Genomic DNA, 14,823 nt, shown 5'->3' with positions numbered 1-14,823 from the left:
TTCATTGTCCAGCTTTCACATACATATGATGCGATTGAAAATACCGTGGCTTGGGTTAGTCACTAGGGAAATGCAAATCAAAACCACAGTGAGATATCACTTCACAGCCCACTAGTATGGCAGTTGGAAAAAAAAGGGGGGGAAAATAACAAAAGTTGGAGAGAATGGGAAAAACTGGAACCCTCATATGCTCCTGGTGGGAATGTAAAATGGTGCAGTGGTTATGGAAAACATTTTGTTGGTTCCTAAAAAAGTTAGACGTAGAATTATCATACAACCCAGCAATTCCACTTCTGGGTATACATGCAGAAGACTGAAAAGCAGCAACTCAAACAGACACATGTATACCAATGTTCATTGCAGCACTGTTCACAGTAGCCAAAAGGTTGAAACAACCCAAGTGTTTATCAATAAATGAATAAATAAACAAAATGTAAGGTATCCATAAGTGGAATATTATTCAGCCATAAAGAGAAATGAATTTCTGATACATGCTATCACATAGATGGACCTTGAAAACATTAAGCTGAGTCGGAGAAGTCAGACACAGAAGGAAAACATTGTATGATTCCACTCACGAGGGACAGCTAGAATAGGTAAATCCATCCAGACAAAAGATTAGTGGTTGTTCTTACCCTTTGTGGTAGGGTTGGTAGCAGGGAAGGGTATGGTATTCCCACCTGGAGCCTGTCCACAGGCTGTGTCTTAAGATCCTAGAGGTCCAACCAGTTGCATCAAGTGGATTTCAACTAATGGCAACCCCATGGATGTCAGAGTAGAACTGTGCTTATAGGGTTTTCTTTTTTTTAGTGTAATTTATTTTTATTCTTGTTGGGAATATACACAGCAGAACATACACCAATTCAACAGTTTCCACATGTACAATTCGGTGACATTGATTATATTCTTTGAGTTATGCAACCATTCTCACCCTCCTTTTCTGAGTTGTTCCTCCCTCATTAACATAAACTCACTGCCCCCCTAAGTTTCCTATCTAATCTTTCAAATCGCCATTGTCACTTTGATCCAATATAGTAGATAATCTTAAAAGAGAATAATGCTCAAGGTAGGCATTGTTCACTAGTTAAACTAAACTATTGTTTGGTTTTAAGAAGACTTCAGTATATTTTTGGCTTTTAAATATAACCTTCGGATTTTTTTTTTCTGAAAGCGCAATGAGTTATTTTTGTTTCACAATCTTCAATTTAAAAAAAAAATAACTTTATGAAGTCTAAACATATACTCCTAAATAAGATGCTTCTAAATCGTTCACTCCTTTTTCCCTTTGCTAATTGAGTCATCATTGTAAATGCTTTGGCAAGGTGAATGGTGAATGGTGTAAAGATGACTTCGGGCGTAGCATAAAGCTCCCAAATATTTGTATTGCTTGCAGCTTTCCAGGTCGTCTGAAATAGGCCAATTTTACAGAAACAGCCTTCCCCCATCCCATACTGTGCTATTTATTTACCTAAAATGTTCTTGGCTTGCATGTTTTCAGATCTGCCTGCACAGGGAGTATTTTCGGAAGAAAATTTACCTCAGAGTTGAAAACTCATGGTTGTGAATATTCAGCAGGCACTTCCATTATTGTTTCAAAACAACATTTGTGTTGCGGCTGTTTTTCTGTCAGCTGCTCCATATTCATTTTAACCTATTAAACCACCTCAGAAATATTCACTGCATGGAAACCTTTGTATGTTTGAGTGAGTTAAATTTACATGTCCAAATTAATGCTACAAATCATATTTACATAATTCCTTCCTCAATAAACAGTATTTATTTAGCCTACATCTCTGTTAATATATAGTTTTAAAGGGAAAAAGGGTACCGGTATTGTTGCTCACGTAGTTAATTTAGTCTAAGTAGACGTTAGAAGGCATCTCAGTGTTTCTTCGTTATTGGGCTGCCCACACCCTACCATCTGACATCTGAATTTTATAATTAAACAGCATGTGTGTGGAGAGGGGGCAGATCTCGGGCAAGGGGCAAAACTTGCTAACAAAACCCAAGCTTATTTTTTGCTTTATTTTTGCCTTTCAGAACGTTCCGTGATCTCCTTAAAAATCATCCACTGCTTGTATTCTGCTAATATTAGTGCAAAACTAGAAAGGAGATAAGAGCTGAACAAACTGGGTTGAAGGTCAGATGGAAACTTTGAAACCAACAGCTCCGACCCAGATGAGTTTGAAATGGCAAGGAAGATTAAAAAAAAAAAGAAGCAAGAGAGAATGCATTGGGTCCAGATCAGGGACAATGCCCACGGGGACCCTAAAGAACCACTGAGTGTCTTTCCTTTTGCATTTCCATCTATTTTCACAGATGAGAGTGAGAGCCATAAATGCGTTTGCTGCTGCAATTTTAGGTTTTAGGCTGTTTTGAACAATATGCTTCAAATCACACCAATAATAGGGGATCCTTCGTTATCAAGTGCTGTGCCTCTAACCATGTTACTGGCAGACAGGAGATGTGAGTTTCACCTTGTGAGTCTTGGTTTTGTGTGGTTGGCACCTAAACAGGCATTGCTTGCCTCAATTTCTCCCCTTTCTTTTCCAGGACCCTATTCAACCTCTTTGTTAAGAGGCCCAGCTGCTTGGTTTGTTTTCTCTCAAGATTATGACTGAAAATTGTGCTTTAGAAAAATCATGAGGAAAATTATTTCTGGAAGGTCCCTCTTCTCTTCTCTTTGCTGTCATCTGGCTGCTGATGACTTTCAATAATCCCATGGTAATAAAAATTCAGTTGAACACATAGACAAATACCAAGTTTAAATTGCCACAGAAACCATGGACTGCTCTCTGTCCTTTTTACTTTAATGGGGGTTCTTCTTATCTCTATTTTTTTCCCCCTTAATATTCTTTTTTTTCTTAATTGAGATAATTTTCATGCCATAAGATGTACAGATTTTAAGTATATGGTTTGATGCTTTTTGACAAATGTATATACCCACGTGGAGTTTCTGGGTGGTGCAAACCGTTAATGCCCATGGCTGCTCACAGAATGGTTGGAGGTTCGAGTCCACCCAGAGACACCTCTGAAAAAAGGACTGGTGATCTACTTCTGAAAAATCAGCCATTGAAAGCTCTATGGAACACAGTTTTACTCTGACACACATGGGATTGCCCTGAGCTGGAGTCGACGTGATGGCAACTGGTTTTTTGGATATCCTTTTTTTGTGTGTGTGTGTAATTACTATCCTGATCATGACTGAGAACATTGCCATTACCCTGGAAAGTTTCCTTGTGCCCCACCTCAGTCCCCCCTCCCCAAAGGCAATCACTGTTTGGATTGTTATCACCATAGATTAGTTTTGACTGTTTTTACTTGGCGGCAGCTAACAACAGCATCAGCATTAGACATCCAGGTGCAAATACTAAGTGGTCAGGTATATGAGTCAGGAGTTTGCAGGAAGGGTTCAACTATAGTTACAAGTGTTGGAATCATCAGCATAAATACACATATATGAGACTGGGTAGATCACCAAGGACTGAAGATAGATAAAAAAGAGAAGTCCAAGGATTTAGCTCCAATTAAAAGAGAGACTGGGTGAAACAGTCAGTGTAAATCGTTAGCTAAAACTCATCAGCTCAACGGGAAAAGCAAATCAAACAGAAAGTCCAAGCTAGGTGGAGGGGAATGGCAATAGTGGAAGCTTTGATCCAAAAATCAGCAAATAAAGTTGTTCAGAGAACCCTACCCCAGGAAGAGACTGACAAATTCACGTGTACGTGGCTTTGTATTGAGCAGAGTGGCTCTGAAATGCCACATGGAATACTAAACCTCTGTCCCAGGCTTCCCAGATGGTTTTATAGCAGTTTCTCTAACGTCCTGAGTGCAGCTGGGTTGTTACCTGCATTGAACAATCAGATGATGGAAAAAGCCAGTATGAGGATACAATACCTTTTTTTTTTTTCTAGATGTCTGCTTAGCTTGCAGGTCTTTGAAAATTTCCAGATTTACCATGCCTGAGCCAAGTTTGACCAGTTTGGAGAGTCAAGGGTTCATATTTTTTAGGAAGTGTCTAGATGACATGGGCACTGACATGGGGAAGTGGGCTGAACCAGTGGAAAAACTGTGAGTCATCATTGTTTTTGGTTGGATGACTACAAAGGCTTCCTAATTGGTCTCTTTTAGTGCAAATTCTGGATCTGCCAATTTCTAGATGTTTGGCTTCAGACAAGTTACATAATCCTCTCTGAAATAATTCTTCCTATGAAAAATGGAAATAATCATAACTGCCTCTTACAGTTGTTGAAAGAATGAAATTGCTATGATGTGGAACAGGTTTCAGTGGAGCATCCAGACTAAGATGGACTAGGAAGAAAGGCCTGGCAATCTACTTCTAAAAATCAGCCAGTGAAAACTCTATAGATCACAACAGAACATTGTCGGATCCGTTGTGCATGTGGTCACCATGTGTCAGAGTCGACTGGATGGCATCTGGTTTCTTTTTCTGTTTTAAATGATTGAATAGTGAACAAATAACTAAACAAATGAATGCAATTGAACATATATGATCAAATCAAACAGTGAGTGATTGGTTGAGTGAATTAATAGGTGGATGAGTGAATGTCAACATCAAAGCCTTGAATTGCAGAGTGAATGAATTTGTATGAATCCCTTGGAACTTAAAAATCTTTATCTCTTTCCTAAGCATTTTATTGACTGATGAGGGTAGATTAAAAGGAAGGTTTAAGGAATATATGTTTTTGTATGTTTGTGTGTGGGGAGGGCTGCATCTCTGTGCAATTAGGATAAAATAAAAATAAAAATAATTTTTTTTTTTAATAAGAATCCCCTAATTTCATTTGGTCTCAGTAAACCACTTTTTGTTCAAACAGTGATCACACTGTTCATCAGAATGGATGGGTAAGTTAGACTGGGGAGTCCTAAGTTCAAAATTTGAAGAGCACAGAGCATATGCTAAAGTAGACTCACATGCTTCTCAGATCATAAATTTGGTATATGAGAAATCTTATTTCTTAATTTTCTTAACTTTTTCTTTAGGATTACTGAAAAATTCAATGCAGATAATGACGTTGGAATGCCCAATCCCTACCCCCTGGGTTTACAAAGGTGCTCGGTTTGCCTTTACAAGGCATTGCAAGATGAGCCCCTTGTCACCCAGTTACCTCTATGGTGCCCATCATCTCAGCCTGCATGGTACCTCAGGTATGGGAGCCTTGATATTTCCTTGGGAAGCTGTGGCCTGGGAATCTATGGTGAGGTTGGAAGCCTCCCTATCTTGCTAGCTGTCCAGTCAATAATTTTCCAGTTAGGAAATTGAAGCAGGAGAGAGAAGAAATGAGAATGAGGGAAAGGGAGAGAGAGGAGCAGAAAAGAGAGGGAGTGGAGCCCAATGAGGTGTAACGGTCAATGAGGGAATTTTGGGGTTGAGTCAGGTGAACAGGAAGTAAAAAATCCAGTGCAGCCTTGGTCAGTGCAGATGTTTGGTCATTAAGATACCTTCTAGCTGGGAGATCTAAAAATGGCTTTTAAAAATGTACTCCCTGGTTGTGTTTATGGGAACTTTCTTCTGCTCTGAGACCAGACCCGGAGAGGCAACATGGTGTCAGGTTAGAATACATTTATTTACATTTTAAAATTGTCAGTGAGAGATGCCATCTGTCTTCCTCTATGGGGTGAGTAGGCGCTGGACATAAGAGCCCCACAGTTTCAAGCTTCCAGAATGGAGTTTTTCTTTTCTAAGAGGTGAAGGCTTAAATTTACATTTGAAGCAGTCTTTCCCTTTTTCCTGAGAAAACTACCACAATGGATATTTAGTCAGGAGGTAAGAAACAAACGCTGTTTTGTTACTGTGGAAGACAGAAATACTGGGAATTTACCTGAAGGCCCAGGCTTAAGTCCCTAAAGTTGTGTGGTCTGCTGGGTCACGGTAATGGAATGGGTGTTTTAATGTGTTCTTCTTCAGGTTTGATTGCTTTGTTGGGTGGTGGTGGCAGGAAACATGGCTTTCTTTGTAAGAATTTAGACATCTCTGTGCTACTTGCTTGTTCCTGGGAAGTGTGTGGGTGAATATTAAAGTTTATGAGAGGTGGGGAGCTGAGATGGCTGGAAGGAGGATCATGCTGGAGGAGAAGCTGAGAACTGCCTTGGTTTTGGCCACATCAGACCTGGGTCTCACAACGATGTTATAGAAGACAAATAGAATTCTCTGGAAATATATTACCTTTTTGAAGGCCAGAGGGAAGGGTCACCCCTGTGTTGAGGAGTAGGGTTTTCTCCTTGTGGGACTGGACATTGCCTGTGTCAATAATTCTTATGAAGAAGTAGGACCTGGGACTAGAAAAGGGTTTCAGAGGCAAGTTTTGGGCAGCTTGAGTAAGGTGGGAGTAGGCATTTTCTCTTTTGTCTTCTTGGGGAAGTTGATGCCCTTGACTTTAAGTAGAAAAGGTATTTGAGGACATTTCTACTGGGGAAAGGTAAGTTAGTATCATCTAACCCCAAAAAGCTAACCCTCTTGCCGTCAAGTCAATTCCAACTCATAGTGACCCTGTAGGACAGAGTAGAACTGCCCCAAAAGGTTCTCAAGGAGCAGCTGTTGAATTTGAACTGCCAGCCTTTTGGTTAGCAGCCAAGCTCTTAACCACTGCTCTACCAGGGCTCCGCATCATAAAGAAAGATGATGCGGAGTCATTTCAAACTATGGAAGCCTGGACATTTGGGTTATGTAACTGAGCCTTGGTTATTGTAGTTCATTCTTGCTCATTATGTTGTCAGAGGAATGGGAATGAGGCCACCGTCTGTTTGCAAATTGGGAGTAAACTCCGATGGAGAGGAACATGCTGCTTTCATTCTGTAAAATTAGAGACGCAATGTAACACTCTAATTAACTACAAAACATTGACATCAGTGTTCATGCTCTGAATTTCAATACAGATTGCTCTATTTGTGCTTTTGCCCCGTCTTCATGATTACCAAATACCTTAGCAAATAGGACAGCAGATGTTTTTTCTCACAACTTCAACATGGCATCTGCTCAAATCATTCATCTCCTTCTAAACCATTCATTGCTAAGCCCCCGTCTTTGTCCTGACATCTGGGGGCTGGTTTCTTGCCCATTCAATGAAGTTGAGTAACATTGATACTTTTCTAGATTAACTTGGTATTTGAAGGGTGGAAAGCTAAGAAATTTTGTCTGAATTCTTCTTAATGAGGTAAATATCAATTTAATCCATAACCAACCTAGGGGTGGTTTTTCTTTGTGTGATAAGAGTTACTGATTTCTTTATATTTATTCATTTCTTTTTGCTGATTTATAAAATGAACAGATATTTATATAATAAAATTTGAAAAAGTAATAGTCTATCCATTCAGGAAATCCTATTCAGACCTCACTTTCTTAGTTTTCCATTCCATTCTTAACGTTTTTGAACGAGATAGGTGGATGGCATGGTAGCTTGTCTCTAAGATGGCTATCATCAACTCTTTCCCACCCTATATTTACAAGCCATTCCCCGTAGAGAGGTGGAACCTATTCCTCTACCCAGTTGAATCTAGGCTGGCCTGTGACTCGCTCTTGACCAATAGAATATGCTGGAAGTAATATTCCTGCATAACTTCCAAATCATGAGTAACCTTGCATCTATTATTGGATCTCTTGGAATACTTGGGTTTGAGGAATCCAGCTACCATGTAAGCAATCCAACTACACTGAGGCCACCATGCCGTGAGGAGGCCCAGTCTAGGCATGTGGGGAGACTAGCTACTCCAACCCAGATACTAGATATATGAGAGAAAAAAGCTTCAAGTAACTCAAGTTCCAGCTTCCATCTGTTTGCAACCAAGTGAGGGATCCCAAGTGAGAACTGCCCAGCTAAGCCCACCAAGCCCCAAAACTATTAGGGATAAAACCACAAGTGAAACATTGTTGTTTCACTGCACTTAGTTTTGTGGGTGACTTGTTAAGGCAGCAATAGATAACAATATAACTAAGAAGTTTACTTCGGAGGAGTAGTTTTTATCTTAGTTAAAATGTTCATTTTTCTGTTTATTTTCATGATAAATGAGCGTAGCATGAAGAAACGCCATGATTGATGTTTTAGAGTAGTATTTGGTTGGAGAGTGCTGGGCTCATTGATTTTATGCTTGGAATAAATTCAGATTTGGATACACATGCACAGACACACACACATATACATACCCATTGCCGTCAACTCTACTCCGACTCATAGTGTCCCTGTAGGACAGAGTAGAACTGCCCAATAGTGTTCTCAAGGAACAGCTGGTGGATTCAAACTGCCGACCTTTTAGTTAACAGCCAAGTCCTTAACCACTGACCCACCAGGGCTCCACGTATTCACACACACACATGTTGTTGTTAGGTGCCCTCGGGTTGGCTCCGACTCATAGCAACCCTTCGTACAACAGAACGAAACACTGCCCAGTCCTGTGCCATGCTCACAGTCGTTGTTATGCTTGAGCCTATTGTTGCAGCTCCTGTGTCAATCCAACTCATTGAGGGTCTTCCTCTTTTTTGCTGACTGTCTACTTTATCAAGCATGATGTCCTTCTCCAGGGAAAGATCCCTCCTGATAACCTGTCCAAAGTATATGAGACATAGTCTCACCATCCTTGGTTCTCAGGAGCATTCTGATTGTACTTCTTCCAAGATGGATTTGTTCATTCCTTTTGGCAGTCCATGGTATAATCAATATTCTTTGCCAACACCACAATTCAAAGGTGTCAGTTCCTCTTTGGTCTTCCTTATTCATTGTCCAGCTTTTGCGTGGATATGATGCGATCGAAAATACCATGGCTTGGGTCAGGCACACCTTAGACATGTGGGGCACACACACATATATATGTGTATTAAGCCAGTATCACATAATATTTTTAAGTGTTTATTAAAAAAATATGTATAATAAATTGAAGGAAGCAGGGTAGGCCCCATGTTCACAAGGAGCTGCTGGTACAATTTGTTATTTGAAGGAATACAAAATGCTGCCCAAAAGTTTCTCCATCAGCCTGAAATTCCCTCCATTACTCCATCTCACCCCTTCTTACCTAGGAAAAGATAGAACATAAATTTTCTGAGGACCCCACAACACCTGGAACAGGCATTCTGTCAGATAAGCTAGCTGAACTCTGAAGGGTAGTCCTGAAGAAGTAGGTCAAGGGGTGAGTGAGTTCTGAGGTGCTCTGAAAGGGTCTGAGTACGTGTGGGAAGCCAATAAGAAGGGGTCTGGGTGACCTGAAGGGATTGGGATGAGGCTAGGGGAGGGGAAACTCTGAAGACAAACCTCCCTCACTTCCTAAGTCTGTGCAGAGCTAGTCTTACATAAAGCAGTTGTCATTTTTTTTATTGAACACCTTTTACATACTAGGCACTATGGTCAGTACTTCACATGGATTATTATCTCATTGACCCTTCCCCAACCCTATAAATAGGACATTTTTGAAAGTGAAAGGGACACTGTTAATAATTATACTATTAATCATTATAATCGTTGTAATAATACCCCATAAGGTAGGAACATCCCAGGCCAACTTGGACATATGGTCACCCCACCTATGAGGCAATAGAATATGGTGGAAGTGGAACTTCCCTGATATACGAATGAGGAAGCTGAGACTTAGGAGGTTAAGTTACTTGCCCAAGGTGATACAGATAGTAAGTGAAGGACTGGGATTTGAACCCAAATAGTCTGGCTCCTGTGTCTACACTCTTTACCACTAGAGCTAAAACATTAGCTATTCTGTAATGCAAAAGTCACAGATTGGCAGTTCACAGGCTGATTTTGGCTCTCAAATCTGTTTGGTATTGGTTGATTTTTTTCTTAATTGAACTTGAATGCCTTTGGGTGAGACCTGCCTATTCCAGTTCATCTTATAGTTTCCCTTACTTATACTTGGCCGATTTGACTCATTTATAAACATGGTACCTGGAGACATTTGACACAGCAGCTCCTGAAGTAACGCGTTTTCTCTGACCATTCCTACTCCCTTCTGCCCATGGGTCTACTCTGTCTCTTATCCACTTACCTCTTCAGTTTCTCGTGTAATACCATAAATCCCTTATCACTCTTGTCTCTACTCCTCTCTCACCTTCTTGGAAGAGCCTATGCATGGACAGACTTTCTACCTCTCTCCCAGTGAACATGTGACATGTGAACAAGTCTCCAAGGTTAGCTGGGCATGATTTATGTTTCACATGATTACTCCAGCCAATGAGTATGTAAGCACCCAGTGGTCACTTGAAGCACACCTGTAGTCATAAATCACAGGTGAGAGGTAGGTTGTGATTATTAAAAGAACTCTAAGTGTGGCTGAGCATTCACTTAATATTTTGAAATTAAGATTAGAAATCTATAAGCTGGTGTTAATATTTTTGAAATATGATACAATAAGAATGGTATGAGTTTTTGAAGATTTATTCCTTACGAAATTTTATGCATTTGGGGGACATTCATTTTTATAGCTAATCAAATGTTTAAAAGTTTTAGGCAGGTTAAAAATGGCTGAATCATGTGCAAGAATTTTGTGAAACCATAGAAAAATTGCCAATGAAATATTAGAGGAGAGAATGTTTACATTTCAAGAGAAAAATTTTGCAGAGGCATAACTAAGGCATGCCAGATAGGGCAGGTGCCCTGGGCACCACTTGAGGAGGGGTGCTAAGGAGTAGCTTCTATTGGCCATGGCAGTTCCCACTGACAGCAGTGAGAGATCATTCGGCAACTTAAAACTAATTGCCGTGGGTGCCATTTTCCATAGATAGATCTCTGTTTGCAATGATGAAGATGGACAGAGAACACAGATAAAAGAGTGGTTGAAAACGAGCAGAGAGGGAGGGCTTGTCACATAGAAGTCCCAGATGCGAATAATCACCACGCTGTAATCAACATGGAAGAGCATCACTTGGGAAGTTGGTGCTACAGCTCAGGACATGGCAAAGAACTTGCAAACTCATGCTTCTTACCCTCTGATACAAATATGCCTCTTCTACTTAAAAGAAGACAGCTTCTTTCCTGTTCAGACTTTTCAATGACCATCAACATGTCACAGGGACAGACTTAACAGGATCTGTTTAAATATCCAGAAATTTGTTTAATTACAGGCTTGCCCAAGAATTTGATCATTGGGTTAATTGAGGGTTGTGTGTGAGAGGGATGAGATTTTTTAATTTACTTGAGCCGATAGTCTCTATGAATGCAATAATAAATAGACAAGTAAAATGTGTGTGGATTTTTATTAATAACTATTAAAGTCTGCTAGAAAGGGGAGTGCTATTCCAAGTGCAGTCACTTAATTTCTATTATGTGCACAAATCAGCAACTAAAATTCTATTTTTCACGGATAATACAAAGTAGAGGGAAGATGGTCCTCCTTTCAGGACTTGGTTTATGATGTGGCTAGAAGGAGGGTTGCTGGTTGTACAGAAAGTTCTTTTCAGACTTTCTAGTTGGGGAAGTGGTTAGAGAGGTTTCAGTGTATACACACTGACTCTGTGTATACACGAATCAGTGTATAGGCAAGACCTCTGGGTTAGGTTAGATGACCTCTGAGGTGCCTTCTGACTTGGAAATTCTGGGTTTTGAGTGGCTGATGAGTGTCTACTCTTGTACTGGGCCATTTTCTCCCAGCACCCTCTGGCTGCCAAGGACATTTCCATGTTACATTCATGGTTGAGGTTAAGTTTATGATATTAGCTTGGTTCTGGCTGACTGATTTCATATTCCTGAAAAGGTTGCCACAAATACAATCAGGAGGGAGAATTTTTCAAAGCACTTTATGAAGGTTCTTTCTATGGGGTTTATACAGAACTCATACAGAATATGCATTTCTCGGCATATGAGTATTCTACATTAAAAAGAGCAATTCTGAATCTTGACTTTTTTTTCCCCTCCTGGTCTAATCTCTAAATGTCTTCCACTGACATAGTTTTGCAGTGGGTATCAGCTGTTTGCCTGACTAGATCAGCACACTACTTTCCACTTTCCTCTGGAAAATTCTCCTTCCTAGCATTTAAACCATGAGCATCAAATGGGAGCTGCTATTCTTTTTTTTTTTTTTAAGATCTCACCCTCTTGAGCTATTTATTAGTCCCAGGGTGAATGCCTGGCCTATGATGGCCCAATTAGAATCCCTCCCCAAGACTTTTTTAATTGGAGTCAGAGACCGTTTCAGGTTTTCTTTGATGGAAATCTAGAAGACGTGAGACTGGGACCTTCCATAGTTTTATTTCCTTCCATGATTCAGCCATTTTTAACCTGCCTAAAACTTTAAAACTTTTGAAGAAAACCGATTCTACAGAAGGAAACCAATGCATTGAGAGAAACACACAGATGTGCAAACACACACACACAGAGTTCTAAGAGCAACTGATGCTTTATTTCAGGGGCTTGCTCCCCTGACTTTACTGCTATTATGAAAAGCTTTCTACTAAGTATCCCCTTTTGAATAAGGTAGTTCAAGGTGAAATCCTGACACTTAAAACCAAGGGTGATGACTAATAGAGTGAAATCCTTCAAGAACAGGTTCTACAGCCATACCACCTAGATTCAAATCCTGGCTTGAAAACTTAATAACTGCAACTTTGGACAAGTTACTAGCTTAACCTCTCCAAGTCTTAGTTTATCTGTTAAATGGGAATGTTATTGTTTCCTACCTCATAGGGTAATAGTGTTGAGCATTAAATGATATCACACTGTTTCAATTATTTATTGCTATGTAGCAAACCAAAAAAAAAAAAAATTTTTTTTTTTTTTTTTAACAAACCAAAACTTTGTGGCTTAAAACAATATCAACTATTTATTTGCTCATGGTTCTGCAATATGAGCATGGCATAGCTCGTCTCTGTTCCATGGGACTGTGATGATTCACTTGGAGCTGGAGGGTCCAAGATGGCTTTACTCACATGTCTGGTGCCTTGAAGGGTGACTAGAAAGACTGGGGACTGGCTGGGTCTCTTTTTCTTTCCCTTTGTTGTTTTTTATCCTCCAGGCCTTCTCTCTTTCCCTGTGGCCTTTAAGGTGGTCAGACTTTTTTACTTGACAGCCAGCTTCTAAGAGCATGAAGACAGAAGCTACAGGTATTTTGTATTAGTTTCTTATCGCTGCTGTAACAATTTACCGTAGTTCTCCCTTATCCGAAGGGAATATGTTCCAAGACCTCCCATGGATGCCTGAAACTGTGGATAGTAGTAGGATAGTACCAGACACTATATATACTATGAATTGTCCTGTACATACATATGATAAAATTTTATTTATAAATCAGGCGTAGTAAGAGATTAACAACTATAACTAACAATAAAATAGAACAATTATAACAATATAGTGTAGTAAAAGTTGGGTGAAAGACAGAGTGAGGCAGCGTGAGATTTCATCATGCTATGTACTCATTTAGCATCTTCAAACTCCGGTTGATCGTGGGTGAATGAAACTATAGAAAGTGAAACAGTGGATAAGGGGGAGGGGGCTACTGTATCACAAGCTTAGTGTCCTAAAGCAACACAAGATTATTATATTACAGTTCTGGAGGTCAAAAGTCCAAAATGAATCGTACAAGGCTAAAATCAAGGTGTTGGCAGAGTTACATTCCTTCTGGAGGCTCTAGGAGAGAATTCGTTTTCTTGCCTTTTCTGGCTTCTAGAGGCCGCCCGTATTTCTTGGCCCATGGCCCTCTCCCATCTTCAAAGCCAGCAGGGTAGCATTTTCAAATCTCTCTCTCTCAGACTCTGCTGCTGTCACCACATCTGAATTTCTCTCTCTTGCCACACTCATAAGGACTCTTGTGATTACATTGGGCACACCTGGATAGTCCGGAATAATCTCCCCATGTCAAAATCCTGAATTTAGTCACATTTGCCAAGGCCTTTTTCCAATGTCTCTTTTGACCATATGCACAGGTTTTGTGGATTAGGATGTAGACATCTTTGTTGTTGCTGTTGTTTGTAGGTACCTTCAAGTCAGTACCTATTAATAGCGGCCCTATGTACAACAGAACCTAACACTGCCTGATCCTGCGCCATCCTCACAATCATTGTTATGCTTGAGCCCCTTGTGGCAGCTACTGTGTCAATCCATCTTGTTGAGGGTCTTCCTCTTTTTTTGCTGACCCTCTGCTTTACCAAACGTGATATCCTTTTCCAGGGAATGGTCCCTCCTGATAATGTGTCCAAAGTACATGATACAAAGTCTAGCCATCTTTGCTTCTAAGGAGTATTCTGGCTATACTTCTTCCAAGACAGATTTGTTCATTCTTCTAGCAGTCCGTGGTATATTCAATATTCTGTGAACATCTTTGGGAGGGCATTCGTCTACAGTCCACAGTCCATCTTCTGTCTCCTAAGGATTCATATTTACCCCATGTGCAAAATATGTTTACTCCATCCCAACATCCCCAAAATCTCAACTCGTTACATCATCAGCTCAAAGTCCGAATCTCATCATTTAAATGATCTAGATCAGACATGAGTGAGACTCTAGGTATGATCCATCCTGAACCTAAATTTCTCCCCATCTGTGGACCTGTGAAACTAGAACACAAGTTATCTGCTCCCAAAGTACAATGATGGGACAGGACCTGGATAACAGGTATAGATATTTCTGTTCAAAAAGAGGGAAAATCGAAGGAAAAAGGAATCATTGACCTCAAATAATTTTGAATCCAACAGGGCAGATTCCACTAGATATCAAGACCTAGAAATAATCCTTTGTGGTTTGAGGCTCCACCCTCTTGGTTCTCAGCTTTGCCCCTTCAGTTATCCTTCCTTTTTCATAAAACGTAACACGTTTGCAGTTTTATCAGCATGTGTGCATGTGTGTGTGAGTGTGTGTGTGTATATATATATATGTTTGT

The sequence above is a fragment of the Loxodonta africana genome, chromosome 9 (genome assembly GCF_030014295.1).
Source record: "Loxodonta africana isolate mLoxAfr1 chromosome 9, mLoxAfr1.hap2, whole genome shotgun sequence".
NCBI classification, from domain to species: Eukaryota; Metazoa; Chordata; class Mammalia; order Proboscidea; family Elephantidae; genus Loxodonta; species Loxodonta africana.
This window is presented reverse-complemented; position numbering follows the sequence as displayed.